The sequence below is a fragment of the Impatiens glandulifera genome, unplaced genomic scaffold, assembly GCF_907164915.1.
Source record: "Impatiens glandulifera unplaced genomic scaffold, dImpGla2.1, whole genome shotgun sequence".
NCBI classification, from domain to species: Eukaryota; Viridiplantae; Streptophyta; class Magnoliopsida; order Ericales; family Balsaminaceae; genus Impatiens; species Impatiens glandulifera.
Genome location: NW_025919149.1, coordinates 1,478 through 22,775, shown reverse-complemented (window position 1 = coordinate 22,775; position 21,298 = coordinate 1,478). Strand labels below are relative to the sequence as shown.

General features: G+C 37.2%; 1 pseudogene; it reads right to left on the bottom strand.

The window, feature by feature from the left end:
• Nucleotides 1-3,331: 3,331 nt before the first annotated feature.
• On the bottom strand, nucleotides 3,332-4,313 carry LOC124917603 (annotated as a pseudogene).
• Nucleotides 4,314-21,298: the final 16,985 nt, after the last annotated feature.

Genomic DNA, 21,298 nt, shown 5'->3' with positions numbered 1-21,298 from the left:
CGTTATGAACTTCTGGAATTGAACATTTTCTTCTTCCCGGCTCCATGTCGTAAGGGAAGAGAATATAATATCAAATTAAGATAAGAGAGATGATGTAAAAATTTTACCTGTGTTATTAGAAAATAAAAAAAAATTGACAGTTATAAATTAAAAAACAAATTGTCACGTCAAATAAATTTAACAAATCAAACGGACGTGATGTAAAAAACCTTAAATGACCAAAAGTTTGATAGTTAATGCCCTAAATGGTTAAATCAAAGTTCGAGCCCTATATGATAAAAATACCCAAATTCGAGCCTCGGACAATTATTTATTTAGTAATGTAAGTATAATTAAAAGTACTCTATTTCAACTTAAATCAAGATTCCACATATCCTAAGGCATACCCTAATACATGATTTAAAAATTATATAATATATTATTATTAATGATAGATAAAGTGAATTTTATATTTTCTAGTATTTTTCCCTCTCTAATCTCTTTTTAGTTTTAGCCTATTATTAGTATTTTTTATTCTTATTAATCCTTAAAATTTATTAATGTTTTATATTTTTTTTAAATACTCAATCTTATTAATATTTTTTATTTTTATTTTCCCTAAACTTAATTTTAAAAAATAATTAAAAATTAAAAATATTCATTATTCTGTATATTAATTTTTTTTTCTCTTATATCTTCTTCCACGTTCATTCCTAACCTAAAAACAAATAAAAACACATAACAATTTATAACTTATACACGAGTATATGATTAAAAGTAAAAATTAAATTTTCAAATTTTATTTTCAAATAATATTCTTATAAGTTATTAAAAATTACAATATTTTTGATAATCAAATATTATTATAATTTAAATATTGTAATAATATAATATATAACTAAAGAAATGTGCGTTGTTTATTAAACAAATATTCAGTAAACATACATGATATAGGCTTGTGTATTAAGTTAATTATGGGAAGGCAACAAATGTTATGTTTTGAAAACAAACACGCATTATTAATGCATGAGCAACAAGTGTTCCACATCATATGCTATTCAACTGATCCAATTATATTTGCATCATTATTCATCTCTGTGTTCCTCTCCATTGCATTGTTTCTTTCTCTCTGTTTTCTTTTACATTGCCTTTAATTTAATTTATTCCTCTCTGTGTTCCACTCGGGAATAAGTTGGGATCAATAGTTATATATATATATATATATATTGATAAAATGGATTATATGGTTGTTGATTTGAAAATATAGATCAAGAATACATGTTTTAGAAAAATGGTATAACTGTGCTTATATTTTGATAAAATGGATTATATGGTTGTTGATTTGAAAATATAAATCAAGAATACATGTTTTAGAAAAATGGTATAACTGTGCTTATATTGTTCATACCAAACCCAAAATTTTAAAAGCACTAGTGTAGTGAACTCGTTTTAAACCGGGTTTGGGGTTGGGGCGTGACAGTATCAATAAAAAACATTTATACTATTTTCTCGATTTCACAGATAAATCTCACCTTTCACTTATCATCCTTTCTTCTCTTGATGCACAGCCGTCTCTTGAATGAGGAGGTTCCTTCTTTAATTAGTAAAAAACCTTATTTATATTACATATGATGTATATGTCTGTATAAAAAAGAAAAACACTTGTTGCTCATGCATTAATAATACGTGACACATGCCTATCATGCTTGATGCATGTGTACCAAGTGTTTGTTTAATAAACAACACAACTGCCTTCCATTATATATTATATTATTATAATATTTAAATTATATTATAGTAATATTTAATTATGATAATATTTGAGTAAAAATACGTTATGAAAATAAATATAATGAAAAATATATATGGGTTGATTTAGTATTTTTCTTATTTAGTAATCTAAGTACGATTCCACTTACCCTATTTCAATTTTTATAGTGAGTTTATATTGATTAATTTAATAGTGGGTTATTTGAGCAATTCATCTTATAAATACATGGACAGCGATAAAGATGTGAATAAACTCCATAACCCCAATTGTTTGAAATCTAAGGAAATAGAATTTAACATTGAGGGGATCACTAAAAAGTAGGAGAGTGAATTTTTAAATGCATTAAATTAATAAACAGAGATTAGTTTGAATAGAGCACCTCCATTGCAGGTGTTTCAATATAACTTTTATTATATTAACTTCCTCCTTTCCTGGATAGTTCCCAATGTTAGGCACTTTCAATACTTCATGGGTCCGTCTTTGGAGTGATCTCGTAGTTCCTACAGTGTGGAGATGATGGGGTTGGTCCATGGATTTTCCTTCCTTTTGCCACATTTCGTTCAAGGGATATAGTACATCAAGTTGTTCGCAAGGGCCAACTTGATCCTCTTCCCCAAGGATCCCAGATGAGGGAACCCTAGGAGAGCCGTACTGCCCATTCTACCTCCTCTACCTTCTTGACAGCCCATATTTGTCTCAGTAGAGTCTTTCAGTGGCATGTTTCGGTCCTCTTCCCCATTACTTAGAAAAAGTGAGCCACCGGTTCAGGTACAAGATAAATAATATCATTACCGCCTGGACAATTAGACATCCAATCCGAAAACCCATTTTTACCATTTTATTCCTACATGTAGTCAAGGGAATGGAATTAGGATATATAGATCATGCATCTATCTATATAGATCTATACAGATAGATAGATGCTATCAGTCACATCGGATATATTTCTATCAATAGGGATGGTAGCTATTTATATGGCTGGCTATGTTTTCTTCAAGGAATAAAATAAAAATGTCTTTTGGAGAGATGGTTGAGTGGTTGATAGCTCTGGTCTTGAAAACCGGTATAGTTTTGAAAAAAGAACTATCGAGGGTTCTAATCCCTCTCTCCTTTTACTCATTAAATAGAGTTTAGGGGATCGATATCATAAAAAAAGGGGAATGACTTGACTAGCTGAGATAGCCAGAAGTCGATTAATCAAATCAAAGAGTTACATATTGGAATTTATGGGTCACTAATATAATAAATAATTATATAAATATTTATGGGTCACTAATATAATAAATAATTATATAAATGTCATATTTAATATAAGTCAAAATAATGTGATTTAATGTGAAATTAAGTTTATGGTTTATGAGTATGTCATGAATATTAAGTGAAGATACATAACACTAGTAAAAAAACATCAATACCGTCTGGTTTTCCGTTCGGTAATACCTTAATTTCCAATCGGTATAGAAAAACATAGATTGTATTTAATACGGTCGTCATCAGTCGCTAGAAGCTCTCTCGGTAATACGAATTTAAGGAATGCCGATTGGACTTTAACCAACTGGTATAGGAAAACACTAATTGTTATTATAACCACTCGGTATAGAAAAAAGAGAACAATTGGACATTCGTTTCTTTCTTCTCTTTTCCCTCACTTGATTGATTTGCAGCCCACGCCCTCAAAGGAGGGTCATAGATCTTACTAGCAACATCCGGTGAAGACGATTCCTTATTACACTTATAACATATTGTATCCACCAACTATCTTTCATCTCTAGCTATCCCTAAATTCTCAGTTAACATCAACTCTATTCTTTCTATCCTTTCTTGAAGAATCTTCTTCAGCTTTTCACTGTCTTCTTTAGCTAGGTGATTGCCTTGAGCAAGCTCAAGAAGCCCACTTAACGCAACTTCTCTTATCTCTAGATCTTTACTTGTGGAAACTAAATGCATCATAATGCAACATAACCATTAGTTAATCGAAATGCAGAAACTCCTTGTTTGTTATGCCTTGTCAATGTTATGAAAATGTAGATATAATCAAAATTGATTGTGTTTTAAACAAAGGAAAAAGAAGATATCTAACATGATATCGCTCCACGTGCTTTTGTTAGAGCAGTAAGATCGGGGTCTGAAGCGAGATTTGAAAGGAGATGCTCCATTCCATTTGCTTCCATCATGAGCTATGGGCTTTAAGGGTTGTTTTGAACTATGGTAATGACATCAGCAGCCTTTGCACGGATATTAGAATGAGAACTCTTCAAAAACCCATGTAGAGGGATCAGACCACCTATTGAATTAAGATATGAAAGAAACAATTCAATATACAAATGGAGAACTTAAGTATCCTGGACCACCTATTGAATTAAAATCTGGAAGAAACAATTCAATATACAAATGAAGAACTTAAGTATCATGTATGTTGAGGTTGTATGAACTTACTTGGAAGATATTGTATGATCTTACTTGGAGGAAGATCGTCGGGTGAACGAAATGAAGTCAGACGACGACGACAACAAAGACGACGAGTGAATGAAGCATTTGTCGCATCAGTAGAGACGACAGTCATTGCAGCAACAAGGGTCGGCGGTTGCAAGGGATTCGGAAATGGGGAAATAAGAGGAGCACTCAGATTTTGTTAATTAATTAAGCAATACAAATTGGTGTTTATATCAATCGGTACTATAGCTTAATAAACGCGACAAGATTGCCCCCCATTTTCTTATATAATTTTAGGGTCTGTACTGATTAGTTATAATACCAATCGGTATTTTCTTAGACTATGCCGATTGGTATTATAAAAAATCGGTATTAAGCTAATAATATCGATCGATATTATAACCAATCAATAATATTAGCTTAATACCGATTGGTTATAATACCGATCGGTATTATAAGCTTAATATCAATTGGTATCATAACTAATCGCTAGAGATGATCGTCATTTACCATTTTTTACTAATATAAGTGGCATTCAAATTTTATGAAAGAACTAAATTAGAAATGACCAAACCATAATAATTGACATAATGTTGTCTATTTTGTAACGGTAATGTCCTCATTTGAGTTATGGTCAATTTTCTATATACGTTCCCGTCAACAGAGAGATAAATTATTGACGTACTCATCAAATTGAAAGAACTATTTCATCTAAAAAAATCTAAGGAAAGAGAAGATTAAAAAACAATTTCATCTAAAGAAAGTATAAGGAAAGAGAAGATTAAAGAACATTTATATTCTAAGGAAAGAGAAGATTATGATTTAAGGTATGTTTTTGCATTCGGATTTATCTTCTCACAACTTAAATTATGATCTAATTAGTAATTCGGATAATTCTATTCAGAGTCGTCCTAATTTAATTTTGTGAGAATATAACATTCGGTATAGACATAAATGTATAGATTTATGATTTAATTTCAAATCATACTATTGGATATATATAAATATATAAATATATATAAATATATATATTTCATTAAGATTCATATATTCTGAATTAAGATTAAATTTTATGATGTTATCTCATATGAAAATATAAAGATTGACCATAGATTAAGAGATAAAAGATAAATTTAAGTTATGTATTGAGCTATAAGAATTTTTTTAATTTGGTTAAGTAAATCTTAAAGATTTGTTATTTATTTTCATTCTTATATAAGTTGTAGTATATTAAGGAAGTCTCTATATTTTATTTTATTTTATTTATACGGGATATTACACATTTCAAATTTAATAATCAAGATTTGATCTGCGGTATAATTTTATTTTTTATAATAAAATAAAATAAATTACATGTTTCTTTGGTAAACTACATATTATTGATTTAGGTTATATACCATATATGACATTTAAATTCAAATGAATTATATTATTCTTTATTATTTGAATTGTATTGATTGATACAAATAATCACTAAAGTGACAATGTTTGTTGAAATTGATTCAAAAAAATTGTGAAGGGTAGTATTGTGTATTTCATTTGATTATATTATTTGGTACAAAGGCCGATAATTAATTGACAAAATTGCTTAAATACTTGTGATAGTAAACATTTAATAATTATAAAGTTTTATTTACGTGAATAATTAATTCGTCCAAAGATAGATTAATTATTTGACATGTTTTATTATTATGTTTGATCATTACAACAAAATATTATTAAAAATTAATATTACTGTCCAAAGACTTGATAAAAATGTCACATTAGGTATTTTGATATGGGATAAATCATTATTTGAATTTAGTTGTTACTTAAGTTTATAAATATGAGCAGTTACTTTATTGAATATTCTAAGTAATTAAGGGATATAATTTTTATGATGTCAAGATAATAATTTTTTTGAGGAAAACAACTTATCGGCATTTAATTAAGAAGCCAAAAGTGGGAGGAATTGTCAATTATCAAAACTAGACAAACTCTAGCTTTGATTAAAAAAATCAAACGACCATATAGTATCTAATTAGAAACAAACAAAAAACTGAGATTACAGACAACTAAAGAATATCAATCCTACTACTTAACATTCCTTTTCAATTTAGCCAATATAATTTTCGTTACTTTTGGATCTCAATTTGTTTCTCTCGCAGTCTACCTACTTTGCTTAATTACCTGTTTGGCTTTAGACTTCATTATTGGTGATTAAACTATTGCATTTGATGATGACTGTTTGTGAGCATTGACTTTCTTCCCTTGGATTAGTTTCGCTTTAGATGAGCCAACACTAATCTGATAAAATGAATTATGCTTCATTATTTTAGAAATTTCACATTTCCCTGCACATTCCTTTGCTTCATTTTTGTCTTATTTGCTTCAATCTACTTTCAAAGTTTCATTTTCACTTTCCTCATCGCATTCTTATCATTTAATTTTCTTTAATTTTCCTTACTTTCATTATCTGATTCTTCCCCTTTTCCTTCCTCTAATTCTTCTTCTTTTTCTTCCTCTAATTATTGTTCTTCTTCTTTCTTTGATTCTTTATCTTTTCTTTCCTTCGATTATTCATCATTCTCACCTTCTACATCTCTATCTTTAGCTTCCTCATTTGATTTCCTGATTCTTTAGTTTCAGCTTTCTCATTCTGCTCTTAAAATTTTAGTCTTTCCTTTTGTTCTTCAATTGCTTTTGAATATTTATTACTAGAATGTTCAAAAGTATTGCAGAACGCACATCTGTTTGGACTCCATTCATACATAATATCCATGTATGTGTGTTTGTCTCTTATGTCAACTACTTTCATACTAATAGTAAAGTACTTCTAGGATGCACTCTAATGTTTATTCTATCATATGTGATGTGTTCACTTTCCTCCGTTATAGGGTTCATTTACAATGGTTTCCCCAAGAGACTAGCGAAATGGTTAAGTGCTTTTGCATTATACATATGAGCTGGAATATTCCTTAGTTTGAACCAAATTTGGGTTGTTTCCTTCGGTTTGCTGAGTAGGTTCATACATACGTATCATTTTTCCAGCTTCATACAATTTGACCCAACATATATGTGTCCCAGCTTCATAATATTTTTTTTGATTTGTTCTATATTTTAATTTCAAGAAAATAGAGATCATGGATATTTATTGATACCTTTTCCAGACCCATATACTCCCATTACTTTAGCAAATCATCTTTAGTGATTGAGAAAAAATACACAATTCGTACATATGTAGTTCTCAACAACTACATTTTCTCATTCTTAAATGCATTTCTCCTCCATTTCAACAGGTAATTTAAACTCTAAAGGGGATTTAAGAAACTCAACTTTTGGTTTAAAATCTCCAAGGTAAGTTTTGCCTTTATATTTCTCATGATCTTCATCTTTCCGTCCTGTATTTTTCTTCTAGACTTTTTAGCTGAAATTACTTCTGATAGTGTAGGTCTTTATTTTGGGGCACTTCATAAGGTCTTGGTTTGATTAGTTTTAGTTTGGTTGTTAATTTTTGTTTGTCTGAATCGAAGAAGAGCTGCTTTTGAGGTGGATAGTCAATGAATTGAGCATAAGAGAGAAGAAAAGGAAAAGAAGAAGATTAAGAATGATGAAGAGCTCCTTTTGAGAAAGATTATATTGAATTGTTATATATGGTAATATGGATAACGGGCGTAAGAAACACTACAAATAAAGCAATTTCTAAAGTAAATAAAAAACTAAGAACGGATGGATAAACATACCTTAACCTTTCCATCATAGGAAATTAAAGTGTCACCCTTCACATTAGCCAATGTTTTGAGTGTTACTTGTAAAAAGACATGTCATTAAGAAAGTTTATAAATTAGATGTTAACAAGATTTGGTCTAAATCAAATATTCGATCAATTTGAATTTGTCGAATTCGAATAAACCGAATTTGAATTTTATTTTCGATTTTTGAATCGAATTTTAAGCCAATTCGAATTCAAAGTAGGTTTTTGATTTGGTTTTCGAGTAGGGGTTTCAACTCGAAATCAAATTGAAAACCGAATTCATTTTTTATTATTTATTTTAATTATATATTTTATTATATATTAATTTAGATCGGCCGTTAGTCCTCCAAAATCTTTAAGACTATAATCTCTCACTTCAACTGTACGTTCACTCTTGAGTCTTGACATATCTCTCATTCTTTCTCGTCAAAAACACTCACCACCATCACAAACACCTGTCCACCATCATATATGGTCGTCGTCAACACTATTTTACTTTTACTTTCGTCATTCAACTGTCGAACATTGACGGTCAATCATTAAACATTATTTGGGTTATATATAATTTTTTTATAATTTGTTAGATAAAATTAGATCGGATAAATAAAACTTAACAAAAACAAATCTCTTGTGCAGGAATAGGTAAAGAATTCAACTGGTCAAATTACCTCAACCGGTTAAGAAACTGAACCGGTCAAGCAATCAAACCGACCAAAAACCTGACCGAATAAGAAAGACAAGATCGGTCAAATCAGAAGGCCAAAATCATTGAACAGTCGGTCAATCAGAAGCTATGGAAAAACCGGAAGTCATTCGGTTAACATAAACAACCGACCAGTATAAAAAGACACTTCGAGTATCTGTTGAGAATGATACCGAAGGGACAGACTTTACTATTGCCATATTCATACAAGTCGGAGGACAGGCTGCAGAAGATCGTCCGGCAGGATCTTTCTACTTCAGGATAAATCAGAAATTCAATCTTCAAGGTACAGGCAACTGTACAACCGACAGTTACCATATTGAGTAAAAGACAAACCTAGTCGGTTTGACCTACACACTGGAAGACTAGACCGCCAGGTCTGAAGACTAGACCGCCAGGTCTAAAGACTAGACCGCCAGGTCTGAAAAGTTGACCGCCAGGTCTGAATCACTGAACCTCTGCTCAACTAATCAGATTCAAGGAAATGAAATGTGACCGTTGGCACATTTCACCTATAAAAGAAGGAGCTGAAGAGGAGTAAATGCGGTTACAAGTTCTGAGAGTTTTCTACAACCTAAGTCAAAAATTGTGTCCTATCTTTAGAGAGCTTAAGCATTTATTTGAAGTGTATTTACAATTTCGGTTAAAATTGTACGGGTGTTATCGAGCAGGAAATAAGTCTCGATCGGATTGTGTTTGAGTATTCCTTAGTGAATATCCTTCTCGCGGTTTCGAGAGGAAGGGGTGACGTAGGAGTTTCATCTCCTAACATCCATAAAAACCTGTCTTGTTATTTACTTTCTGTCGGCTTTACATTTTAACCGATCTGCACTAACCTACTAATACCGCTCCAACCGATTCAACATCACCTACACCGAATTACTAAGCTGCAAAACCGACCCAACAATCTTCTAACCTATCTTATTCAAATCCGGTTCTACCTATCTTGTGTGTGTGTTGCTTCAACCTGAAACAAACCACTTCCGCACTTGAACTCGGTTCAAGGGTTTGTGACAGTTTGTGTAGTATTGAAACCCCGGTGTTAATCTCTAACCGGATTAATCACCACCCGTTGAGTAAAACGCGTTAACCGGCCAGACCCCGGTCCGCCAGCCGCGACCTAAATCCTAACAATTGGTATCAGAGCAGGTTAGTTTCAATACTCAAGCAAGCATATTGTTTGATAGGCCCCCAATTCTAGAAGGTGTCGACTTTGCCAACTGGAAGGCACGCATGCACCTGCATTTAATCACCATGGATGACGAGATGCAGTTCATTCTGGCTGAAGGACCGATAATAATTGATAAAGACAAAAAGGATTGGACAGCTGAAGATAGGAGAAGAAATAATCTGGATAACCATGCCAGAAACCGCATCTCTAACGGTTTGGATAGAAATACGTTTTGCAAGGTCAGAGACTACAAAACCGCAAAGGAAATATGAGAAGCGGTGATTCAGATTCATGAGGGAAATGAAAGAACCAAGGAAAATAAGATAATGGTTGCTCCCAGAAGTTTGAAAACATCAAGATGAGACCAGGAGAAACAATGAGAGAATACAGTGACCGGTTCACAGGCGTGATAGACGAGTTAGCAACTCTTGGCAAGAAGTATGACAACAAGGAAGTCATCATGAAAGTGCTAAGATCTCTTCCAAGTGCATGGGATATAAAGACAATGGTGATGAGGGAATCAAACTGCCTAAGCAAGATGAAGCTACACGATGTATTCGAGATCTTAAGGCATATGAGTTTGAAATGAGATCTAGGACTGAAGAAAAAGTCTCAGCCTCAACCTCAACCAGAGCATTGGTCACATCCACAGAATCGGTTGCTCCTGCACCGATTAGAACCGCTGAACAGTTCACCGAGGATGCCATGGCAATACTTGCACAAAAGTTCGGGAGATTCATGAAGAGAAGCCAACCGACAAACAACAACTATAACTACGGTGATAAATCTAATGTTAGATGTTATAACTGCAATTGTTTGGGAAATTTCAGGTGAGAATGTATAAAACCAAGACGAGATGACCGGAAACCGGAAAATCAGAATAACCGAATCAATTATCAACAAACTGGTGAAGGAAGTGAAGTTCAGAAAGCACTGATAGCCGATGATGGAGGAAGCCTATGGGCTCACAGTGACATTGATAATGAACTCACATGTCTCATGGCAAACGAGGAACAGGTATTTGACTCTCCTTGTGAAGAATTTACTAAAGATGAGTTATTTAATGCGCTAAATGATATGGTAGAAGAGTATAAGAATCTATTAACACTATTACCTACTGAACTCAATTTTAGAGCCGACCCCATACAACCAAAGACCAAAGACCATACAACCTATCTTGACCGAACCAAAGACCATACAACCTGATGAAATCCTGGAAACCGAGGCAACACTTGAACTATCCTCTGAGACCGAACAGCTCAACGAGTCAGTTCAAGAGTTGACCGAGGAGGAAAATGCCCGAATTCAGTTTCGAATGACCGCATGGAAAAGATCCAGTGAAATGGTAAACAGAATGTGTAGTTATAAAAGACACCCTAAGTGCATGTTTGGTCTAGGATATAAAAACAACAAATCCAACAACCAGAAACACTTCGACAAAATGAGGCTCACAAAGGATAATCTCCCCTTTGTATGTTTTGTCAGAAGTTCCTTAATCATTGAAGAGGAATTAAGTGTCTCATATCTGAAAGACAAACTAATCTATGTAGGTCCAACTGATTCTGAAAAATGGCTTCACCCTGAGAAAAGGAAGGTCAACCGGTTCAAAAGTAGGCAAGCCAATTCACAACTGCATAGGACAAACCAAAGATCATCCCCAAATAAGGCCCTCTTAGGAAAGCAGAAAGACTCCAAACCGAGTGCAAGAAAATTAGTTAAAACCTTAACCGGGAAAGTTGTTTGACTTGTTAAAGTCTGGATACCTAAGGGACTAATCGCTTGTGGACCCAAGTAAATGTGGGTACCAAATATGTACATTTTGCAGGATATGAAGAAACGGCTAGGAAACTCTGAATGGTACCTGGATAGCGGTTGCTCCAGACACATGACTGGAAATAACAATCTTCTAACCGACATCAGAATAGAAACCGGTGCAATGATTACTTTTGGTGACAACTCAAAAGGTAGAACTGTGGGCAAGGGTAAGATTGTCCATGGTAACTTAACAATTGATAATGTACTCTTAGTTGAAAACCTACATTTTAACTTCTTAAGCATTAGCCAGATGTGTGATGCTGGATACACTGTAGAATTTCTAAAACATGCATTCTTAGTTAAAAACTCTCAAGGCATCATACTACTAACCGGAAATAGGCTAGGAAATATTTACAAGGTAGATTGGAAAAATAAAGTAGAATACCCTGTTTGCATGGTAGCTAAAACCGATCAAACCTGGCTGTGGCATAAGAGGTTATTAAACCTGAAAACCTTAAACTATATCCGCGGTAAAAAGTTAGTTGAAGGAATTCCTGATATAGTATTTAATAAGGATAAGGTCTGTTCAGCATGTCAAATGGGTAAACAAACTAAGTCAACCTTTAAGAGTAAATGACGCATTCAATCTAACCGATGCTTAGATCTTCTTCACATGGACTTATTTGGACCAATTAGGGTCGTCAGCCTAGGAGGCATGATTTACACTATGGTAGTTGTTGATGATTATTCTAGGTATACATGGATAATATTCTTGCCATCCAAACGTGAAACCGCATCAAATTTGATTACACTACTTAAACGTTTGCAAAATGAAAAATAAACACGCATTAATAGTATTAGGAGTGATAGAGGAACCGAATTTACAAATAGTACTCTAAATGCATTCCTTGATGAATCTGGTATTAGACATGAGTTGTCTAGTGCTAGGACTCCTCAACAGAACGGCCTGGCCGAGAGAAGAAACTGAACTCTCAAGGAAGCCGCAAGGTCCATGATAGCCGATTCAGGTATCGCTCAGAAATTCTGGGCTGAGGCTATCAATACTGCATGTCACACACAAAACTGGTCTTTGATTAACAAGTTTCACAACAAAACACCGCATGAAGTCTACTTTGATAGGACTCTTAACCTTAAGTACCTTAAGATTTTCGGTTGTAAATGTTACATTCACATAAATGGCAAAACCTATCTATCCGCTTTTGATGCAAAATCCGATATTGGGTTCATGCTCGGTTACTCAGCAGTGAGTAAAGCATATAGAGTATATAACACTAGAACTTTAACCGTGGAGGAATCACTTCATGTCGTTTTCGATGAATCGGTTGAAAGTAACACTGCATCATCCTTTGATCTACACAACAGATTTGAAAACAACAATATCCATTCTGATAGTGAGGATGAGATTTCGGTCTTCTGACGGTTTGTCCATGACCAAATGGGTGATAATGAAACCCAGCCGGATCAAGTTGTCATACGGCAGGAAGCTGACACCTCGGTTCAAACTGAGGAAATCGGTCGGTCTGACACTCCTGTTCAGCCTACTGATACGTCTAGCCTTGATCAAGTAAACGGTGATTTGGTAGACGCTCCTGAACCGAATCTCAAAAGAAACACAAATTATCCTCCTGAGCTAATTATAGGTGACCCTTCAGAACCCGTTCGAACTAGGCGACAAATCCTGGAGGAATACTTTAATTCCGCGTTTATATCCCAGATTGAGCCGAAATGAGTGGATGAAGCATTGTCAGATCCGGATTGGATTTTGGGAATGCAAGAAGAGTTAAACCAGTTTGAGAGTAACAAGGTGTGGTACCTAGTCCCTAGACCGAAAGATCAACCGGTCATAGGAATAAGATGGGTATTTAGAAACAAACTCAATGAAGACGGTTTGGTCACGAGGAACAAAGCCAGATTAGTGGCACAAGGATATAAACAGGAAGAAGGCATTGATTTTGAAGAATCATTTGCCCTGTAGCTAGGATTGAAGCTATTAGGATTTTTCTAGCTTTTGCTGCATTCAAAAATTTTAAAGTTTTTCAAATGGATGTTAAAAGTGCATTTTTAAATGGTGACCTACGTGAAGAAGTATATGTTGAACAACCACCCGGTTTCAAAAATGTTGAACTGCCCAACCATGTATACCGCCTAAACAAAGCTTTATACGGTTTAAAGCAAACTCCTGGAGACTGGTATGACACATTAACCGCATTTCTGCTAAAACATGATTTCACCATCGGTTCGGTGGACAAAACACTTTTTAAATTTGAGAAAAAGGAACATATCCTACTTGTTTAAATATATGTAGATGATATTATTTTCGGTTCAACTGATCCTAAGTTATGTGATAAATTCTCAACCTTGATGACTAACAAATTTGAAATGAGTATGATGGGAGAATTAAGCTTCTTCCTAGGTCTTCAAGTTAAGCAACTCGAAGAAGGAACTTTCATAAGTCAACCCAAGTATACTAAGGAACTTCTAAAGAAATTTGGGATGGACACGTGCTCCTCAGTCGCTACTCCAATGAGCTCATCGGTCAAATTAGACAAGGATGATGACGGTCAATCAGTAGACCTGACTGCTTACCGAGGAATCATCGGTCCTCTCCTATACCTGACAGCAAGTAGACCGGATATATTATTTGCAGTCGGTGTGTGCGGGAGATTCCAGGCTAATCCAAAATAGTCTCACTACACAACCGCAAAGAGAATCCTGAAATACCTAAAAGGAACTCCTGAAGTCGGTCTGTGGTATCCAAAGGACTCATCTTTCAACCTCACAAGTTACTCAGATGCAGACTATGCAGGTTGCAAGGTTGATTGAAAAAGTACCAGCGGAACATGCCAATTCCTAGGTGATCGGCTTGTGTCATGGCACAACAAGAAACAGACATCGGTGGCCACATCAACCGCTGAAGCTGAATATCTGGCAACCGGAAGTTGTTGTTCACAACTTCTATGGATCCAACAACAACTGAAGGATTTCGGTATCACAGCCGAAGAGTCTTCGATATTCTGCGATAATACAAGTGCCATATCAATTACATACAATCCGGTTTTACACTCTAGAACCAAGCACATTGACATAAGGCACCACTTCATCCGGGAACATGTCATGCTGAAGCATATCCGGCTGGAATACGTATCAACAGAACAACAAGTAGCCGATAACTTCACAAATCCTCTGCAGGAAGCTAAGTTTTCTCAATTCAGACTCACACTTGGTTTAACCGATATTAGTGAGCTTATCCCTAAAAATGTTTAAAAGGGAAATCGGTTCGAAGAGACAAAACCGGTAGTTCCTCCTAAACTGTCGGATTCCAAATTCACCATGGTATCTATGGAAAAACCGCTTTGTCTATCAGTTAGAAGTAAACCGACTGGTTACTTAGTGCATGCACCAATTAACCGCATCGGAACGAATGACTGAAAACCAACCGGTTTGGAAATAGTTTACCTTGAATTATTTGACCTCCAAACAAAAGTGGAATAATTATCTGTGTTTAAACTTATCTATTCTGAAAAACTACCTTTTCAAAGTAAAACGGTCATACCTCAAAAGACGTGAAGATATGATATTTTTCACCGTCCAGGCCTATGACTCATATCCTAGGATGTAGACATGCTTATTTCATGCAAAATGCCTTACCCTATGGTTAATAGACATCATTACCTGCGACACACTGGATAATATCATCCCTCCACTAATATATAAGTTAGGCAAACCTTAGACAAAACAATCACAAGCTACAACCTATCCTCTTACTAAGACAAAATGTCTCAGTTTCCAAACATCCTTCAAGTGGATTTCGATTCAGCTCAAGGCACTGAGCATTATGAAGTCTTCAAGATGATTAAGTCACTTGAAGACACCGGTCTCAAACACTTTCTAGATGAAAAATATGGCATCTTCCCAGAAACGGTCCTGGAATTTTTCTACAATGCCAGGATTTTCCGAGGTACCCTTCACTTCGACACCCACATTCAGTCTTAAGGTGGGAGGGACCGTGTTTGATTTCACAGAGAGTGATTTCGCCAGATGCTTCGACCTTCCGAAGCAAGGGCTCACCGACCTAAATGTTCCGACTGAACTAAAGGCCGAAATCTCCTTAAGCTTTGCTCGGTCAAACCGTCCGGTCAGTGACCACGGTGCCAGGTCATCGCTGAGAGCTGAGTACCAGCTTCTCAACGATGTTATCGGTCGAGGCATCCTAGGAAAGGATGTGACCAACACCTACTGTGCTACAGTTTTTAACATAATGTCTGCCATAACCACGGGTACGCCAGTCAACTGGTCAAGGGTGTTGTTTGATGTCCTAATCTGGATGATCGGCATTCGTGCAATCGGCCTCGTACCCTAGATAAGCTGCCTACTTTTGGAACTTAAGATTCCATATGTCCGGGCGAAGGATTGAACCAGGCCCAGGTCATAACCAAAGAGGTTACCGACTCATTTTATGAGCTGTTCGAGAAGTCTTGGAAGAGGAAGAACCGACACCTCAACTCAAACAGAAATTAAGTCACTCCTTCTTACAACCGGTCATTTTGTTGTACGCACCGGTTATATCATTGTCCCCACTCTATCATGATCATATCGGCTTAGTCTATGCTATTCTCGGTCTTAACTATGCTCCTTTCGGTTTCATGTACTCTCTTTCATAAATGAATTGTAACTTTCAACTTCCAACTACATGAGTAACTACATGATTAATTACTATCTAACAAGCTTAGTTACTTTCTAACTAGATTCTCTACCTCGAGCTCCGCAACCGGTCAAAAGTAACTCTTTTCCAAGGAGTTTTGGAAACATAAATATTCTCTTCTTAAATAAGACAAAACTGAATTTCAACATTAAATGCTCTCATTTTTCCCTCCAATTTTAACAATATATAAGAAACCTTCCCTTGACAAACCAACATACCTCCAGCAAATTAGAACTTCTTGAACTCTCTCTCTCTCTTGGCAAAGTTTGAAAACATGTCGAGCCGAACACTAAGGAACTTCTTGAGCATTGACTTCGACTCATGCCTTCAACATGTTGATTTGGAAACAAAGGAATTCATGTTTGAGTCACTAATCGACACCGGTCTTCGTGATTTTCTTGAAGAATCTGGACCCATACTCATTCCGGATGTAACCGAATTCTTCAACAATGCCTCTATGAGAGGAGATTTCATTGTTTCCTCGGTGAGAGGCCGCTTCGTTTTTCTGGACGAGAGCGAATTCGCTCAAATGTTTAATCTGCCCACAGAAGAGTTCTCTAACTTCCCAACTCGGGTGGGAAGCGCAGCAACCGATTATTCGGAACTGTTCTCCGGAACCGATGTGCCGGTGGAGAACTACGGGCTAAAAACCCGCCTTGCCCACCATATCCAACTACTCTACGAGATTGTCAACCGATACATCATCTGCCAATCTCTGAACCAACACTACTCTAAGAGAGTGTTCGACATGATGACCTACATTGTCAGCAATACACCCATAAATTGGTCATCGGTCATCTTCCAAAACCTGAGGACTATGGTCGAGACAAAGAAAGGTCTCGGTTACGCTCCTCACCTAAGCTGGCTCTTTCTTAAGTATCATCTATAATTTGGACCAGGTACACCGGCATCCCCGTCGAATGTTCTCGATAAGGATGGGGTGGAGGACAAGCTCTCTAGAATAGTCATTACATAAGTTGTATTTCTATTTCTTATGTATTTAAACCGATCAATGTATCGGTTTCTATCATGTATATTTTCTTTCAATGAATATCTAATTTTTAAGCTTGATAACCGGGTCAAAAATCGCAATATTAGAATATTTATCTAACTAACCGGTTGATATCGCTAAAATTACTTCATTGGAAAATCCGGTCAAATTCGAAAAACTGCATCCTCGCGGTTAAATAACCACTTCATTTAATACACGGTTACAAGAAGAACCGTTTCATCACCGGTTAGATAACCGCAATCAAAAGTCCGCTCAAAACCTTAGGAGGGAAAATTCCCGCCCATCGTTTCCCGCCCATTGTTTCCCGCTCATCGTTTCCCGCCCATAGTATTTGGAGGGAAAATTCCCGCCCAACCATAATGTGACGGTTCGCGGCGGTTGGAATTCCAAACCGCGACTATAAAAAGGGTCCTTAGCCATTTTCTTTAACTCTCACGCGAATCGATTTTCTCTCTCTAGCTCTCAAACCTCTCAATACTTTCAATCCTTCAATCCTTCGATCTCCTCATACTACAATGGGTCGTGAATCTGTGCTGTTCAAACACACCATCCAAGTCGATTTTGAGGAAGTTCGGACGAACGGTTCGGCGGAGGCAAAGCGGGTATTAACCCAGATCTCCGAGTCCGGTCTCGAACACTTTTTGGGCGGTCCATTCGTCCTATATCAGGATGCGGTCAACGAATTCTTCCTAACCGCATTCTTGACCGAAGGAACAATCATCGCAACCATAGGCGGTCAACAGCTCGAATTGACGGAGGAATTAGTTGCTGAGATATTACATCTGCCATCCGAGGGGAGCGACTTCTCGGTAGCCATGGACGAGGAACCCTTCCAGGCGGCTTGCAAGGATCTTTCGGATACAACGATCCCTATCGTGGTATCCGGTAAGAAATCATCTCCAAAACCGGAGTATAGACCGCTGTGTGATATCTTCACAAAATCGGTGCAAGCAATATGAGGGAACTTTGACAGCCTCACCCGGGCAAAGATTGAAATGATTGCCAGTCTGGTCAACGGCATCGACATCAACTGGGCAAAGGTGGTGTTTACGAACCTATGTGAAATGTTGGATCCGACATCTAATCGGTCATGGGGATACGCCATCCCACTCAGAAAGATAATGCGCCACTTCAACATCAACACCGGTCATGGTGTTCTCCTTGCCCCAAGCAAATTAATCAAGTCCCAATAGTTCATCAAACCGGAGGACAGGAAAGGAAAAAGGAAGGCCTCTGGTTCTACAAGTGGCCGAAAGAAGAAGGCAACCAGTAAGAAAGCGGTTCCGGTCAAAGAAAAATCCGGTACCAAGGGAGATAGACAACCAACCGGATCGTCTAATCCGCTGTCCGAAACCCCCAACACTGAAGACTCGGCATCCAGCTCCGGCCGAACCATTTCACATCATACCGGAGAAGATCGGACCGGTAAGGGGAAAGGACCGATAGTCGAGGAACGATCGGTCCGACATGATAAAGATGATGCCGGCTCGGACAGACTTCGGGAGGAAGAAGAATCCGCGGATGAAACAACAATGCAAACGGCCGAGGAGCTCGTCAGCCAAATCATGGACGAGATTCATGAACAGGCTCACGCGGCGTCCGACGTCTACTATCAATGGGCCCTGGACCGGCATAGAATATTATACAAAAAGATGCTACCGGATCTCACCGCTAACCAGAAATTCGAGAAGTTAGTTGAGATGGAGGAGGAGGTCATTAGACTCACGAAGGCTCAGTGCGTCACGACCGCCCTAAGACGAAGCAAGATGGTCGAACCACATGCTCGGTTATTAGGACTCACCGAACACATTCGACGCCTCCAAGAAAAACATATTCCGGGGACACCGGACTCTCAACTTGCGCTCTTGGTGTTAAAACTGTTTGCAGTCAAGGAAAGGGCACTGACCGAGGAGATTGCGCGGCTTGAAGCGGAGCCCGACCACCAGGAAACATCGAACTTATCCAGATCCCCTCCTGAGGATGATGGCGGTCAGAATCTGTCCGATAATGAGACTCAATCTCTTCCACCGGCACAGGCCATCAACATGACCGATCTCAAGACGGGCACACCGCGAGTCTCTGTTCAAACCGGGGACTCTGTACAGGCCATAATAGAAGAAAGGGTAAAGGCCCTCATTGAAGAATTTGTCAATGACGCGGTTCAGCCATGGAAAAAGAAAATCAAAGAAACCGCGGCTAAACCCATCGAGATGGCTGAGACAACAAAGGATGATCTAAAAATCGCGGTCGACCGGATCACGTATGTTGAAACAAATTACGGCAATACGGATCAGTTGTACAGCGGTCATCTTGACAGAACAAAGCCCTTGGAGGAGACAACTCCGAAGCTGGTGACCGACCTCACCTTTGTCAGCCAAAAGGTCGCCATGATGAAAAAATCTCATGAAATAACCGATCAAAGGTTGACGAAGGTTGATGAGGACTTGGCTCAATCCGGTGCACAAGCCGGTTCTACACTTAAGAAGCTGGTGATCCTTGAAGAAAAGAATGTCCATCTTCAAGCCGATCTAAAGGCGGTCACCGAACAGGTGACGGAATTAATAAAGGCAAAACTGGCTGCCGATAAGGCCCTTGAGAAAGCAAATGCTAACGCGGCCCAAAAGCTCCAAGATGCACTAGACGAACAGACTCGGATTCAGAAAGAGACGTTACAGGCAGATGCGAACCTAGACGGTCATATACAAACGATAGAGAATAGTGCACCGGCCACAGCAGCTCGACAAGCCAAAGATGCTACCCGGCTCATGGTCCAACAAGAAACATATAATGAATTCGCCAAGGCTCACAAGAAGTCCAAGGCGGTTGCTTCCCCTTCCGTTCCGATTACACGAAAGAGGAAGGCGGCTGAGAAAAGGGCGAAAATCACAACATTGTTGGACGGAATTACTGACTCAGTTATCGAACCTCAATTCAACCCGGTTTTGCAAGCCGAGGAAGATTTCGAGGAAGAGGTCGAGCCGCAGCTCAGAAGACAGCGAGGTTTGGAGGCGGTTCCAATTAGATCGTTCGGTTAACCGATCTATCCTCTCACCGGCACTTCAGGAGGTCGAGGATCCTCATTCAGGCCGGTTCAAGCGGTCAATGGAAAGGCCACCGATGAACAGCTGGAAAAATTTCTGCCACCTAGATCGAAGAAATAGGGGCTTCATTTAGCCTTCTTTACTTTTGTTTATTTCGGTTTTATATATATAGTATTTTTGCCTTAGCATATTTCTTATATATATCAAGTAATTTTTGGAAACCGGTCTACGTTTACATTCCTACATGATTTTGAATATTTTAAACAAAATAATCAAAAAGGGAGAAATTGATAAGATAAAATATAAAAAAATTTCAAAATTTTTCCCAAAATTTTCCGAAATTTTTCGAAAAATTCTCCCAAGTCAGTTTCCAAAAATCCGGCCAAATAAACTCTTAAAAACAAAACCGGCCTACATTTGCATTCTTACATGATTTTGAATATTTTAAATAAAATAATCAAAAAGGGAGAAATTGTTAGATAAAATTAGATCGGTTAAATAAAACTTACCAAAAACAAATCTCTTGTGCAGGAATAGGTAAAGAATTCAACCGGTCAAATTACTCAACCGGTTAAGAAACTCAACCGGTCAAGCAATCAAACCGACCAAAAACCTGACCGAATAAGAAAGACAAGATCGGTCAAATCAGAAGGCCAAAATCAGTGAACAGTCGGTCAATCAGAAACTATGAAAAAAAACCGGAAGTCATCCAGTTAACATAAACAACCGGCCAGTATAAAAAGACACTTCGAGTATCTGTTGAGAATTATACCGAAGGGACAGACTTTACTATTGCCATATTCATACAAGTCTGAGGACAGTCTACAGGCTGCAGAAGATCGTCCGGCAGGATCTTTCTACTTCAGGATAAATTAGAAATGCAATCTTCCAAGTACAGGCAACTGTCCATCCGACAGTTGCCATATTGAGTAAAAGACAAACCTAGCCGGTTTGACCTACACACTGGAAGACTAGAC